Source organism: Cupressus sempervirens, chromosome 5 (assembly GCF_028749045.1).
Source record: "Cupressus sempervirens isolate cs-2001-9-10 chromosome 5, ASM2874904v1, whole genome shotgun sequence".
In the NCBI taxonomy this organism is placed as follows: Eukaryota; Viridiplantae; Streptophyta; class Pinopsida; order Cupressales; family Cupressaceae; genus Cupressus; species Cupressus sempervirens.
In genome coordinates this window covers 11,850,244-11,852,649 of record NC_143122.1, presented here as the reverse complement: position 1 = coordinate 11,852,649, position 2,406 = coordinate 11,850,244, and the positions used below count along the sequence as shown (strand labels likewise).

General features: G+C 33.3%; 1 pseudogene; it reads left to right on the top strand.

Annotated features, from left to right (window-relative positions):
• The first annotated feature begins 507 nt into the window (after window positions 1-507).
• LOC149554358 (indole-3-acetic acid-induced protein ARG7 pseudogene) lies at window positions 508-1,189 on the top strand (annotated as a pseudogene).
• Window positions 1,190-2,406: the final 1,217 nt, after the last annotated feature.

The following is a 2,406-nucleotide window of genomic DNA, read 5'->3' as shown; positions in this document are numbered from 1 at the left end:
TCTTTTATAAATGTTATCTTGTTTTTCTCATTTATACAATTTTAACATAATATTCGTGTATATATAAGAAGCAAAATTATTCAAACAACATTAGTTTACTCTCTGAATTTACAATTTAACAAATTCACAAGCCATATTGGAATGTACAGGATTAGCTGTTGATATATCTGCGTATGGTGGAGAATATACATGAGCAACATGTCATGTGCAATCTTTGTCAATAATTCCTGCATTAATATAGACAGGCACTCACCGAAAGAAAAATGTTTATTGGTCTGCTTGTGAACCCACACCTCGGCAAACCCACGCATGCTTTGCTTCAATGATTTGATGCCAGAACGACTAAGATCAGAAGATGCCCACCATAGAAAGCAGTTTTGTACAAAAGTGAAGGACATTCGACACTACTTTTATCGTTTCAACGACAGCCTCAAAATCTAATCATTTCATGTTAACCTTGAATGGTTGGTTTGAGTTTTTCTTTGGCATATATACTGAACATGTTCTTCACTTTACTCACAAAGCATTCCCTCTTCTCCAGCATTCTCTTATTGTGCAATGTCAAGGAGCAAAGAAAATCCCCAAGTCCTTATTGTGAGGCACATAATCAGAGCCCTCTGTAGGGTTGCCAATTCAATGAAGGCAGACGGATATGCTCTTTCTTCAAAGAGTAAAAGATCACATTTGAGCACAAGAGATGAGCCGTTGAACAGATCGTGTGGTGGCCTCCCTGGCGATGTCCCAAAGGGACACTGTGCAGTGTATGTTGGCAGTGAAAGATGTAGGTATATCATCCCCACAAAGTATTTCAGTCATTCTCTATTCCGGGCACTGCTGGATAAGGCTGAGGAGGAGTATGGATTTGATCACCAGATGGGACTTACAATTCCCTGTGATGAGGTCTCTTTTCAGTACGTGATGTCCACACTGGGGAAAGGGTGTAGAATTGGAAGAGGTGAAGGTGGATGGAACTCATTGTCATCCCTCCCTCAATAGAAATAGGCCACCGGAAAGACGACGTTGTTCATAATCAGAATTCATTAAAATATATATATTTACCAAAAAAAAGTTTCTATGAACTAGAAAATTGACTTGATGTTTTTCTATGACCCTTCGTGAGTTTAGTTTATATCTCTCTCGATGTAATGTTGCCTAAAATATAATTAAGAAGAAATTACCATTTCTAAGAGATTATATCATCTAAAAGTTTCATGAGTATTATAACTAGCAATTCTACATATACACGTAGATGACTTGTAAATAAATCTGTAAGTCATTATATTTTCAAATACCACTAATTAGATTAGTTAATCATCATCTAACTGAATTTGACAAATATAGACTTGGTGTCAACCTATGCCACAGTTCATACACTCAAATTTGAAGGCAGTAGATTCAAGAAGTGCCCGTTTGGATGCAAGCATTGGAATTGAGAATAAGAATGCATATGGAGAATAGGAATGGCTCTTCCAATTACAACTATTTTTTGAAATGGATATAAGCTAATTTTAAGGGCAAAATGGGAATATGTATTCCTATTCCCTATTCTAATTGGCACACCAACTAAAAGTAGAAAACATATTACTAATTTTCTATTCCTATTCTAGCAACCAAACAATCCCTAATAAAAATGATAGGCTCGTTCTTAGAAATTGACCTAAATTTTGGAGGTTCATTTGGAAGGTCGCCCTTAAACATAACACAATAAGGGAAAAATTAAGCTTGAGAAAAAAAGTCTATGCTTGAGAAAAAAAGCCAAGTTTGATTATTTAACATATTTAGCCTAAGAATCAAGCTTTAACATGTGATGTTTAAGCCATCCACATTTTCCAATATCTCCAATTATATGTTCCTTTTTTAAACTAGACTTTCCATAGCTCTAGACCAAAGATAAATATAATTTATGCTCATACAAATATTTATGATTCTTTGATTTTTTATTTAATTCAATTATAATGTAATGATAACAAATACATCCCAATCAAGTGTTGGTTTCATGAAAATAATAGATTACAAACAAATTATATCACAAGTTCATAAAATATTGGAATGGAGATTACTCAATGGTATATGTAAAATTTTAGCTTAGCCAACAAATATTCTAACTAGAATGATAGAAAAAAATATGAAGTTGTAGGAAGAAAAAATTCAAAATAGAAGATGGAAAATAGAACTTCTCATTAATTACAATGAAAGAATTAAAATAATATAGGCTTCCTCAAAACATAAAGTTGAGGAAATGTAGGAATAAAATTGAAAAAAAATAGAAGTATTCCTTATCTAGCTTAGACACTAAGAAAAGAAGATTTATCCAATAAAAGCATAATTAAAACAAAAAAAATATGCTAAGCTTTATTTTCTAACCCCACCCATCCCCCGGTTAAGTCTAACTAAGGAGACAAAAGC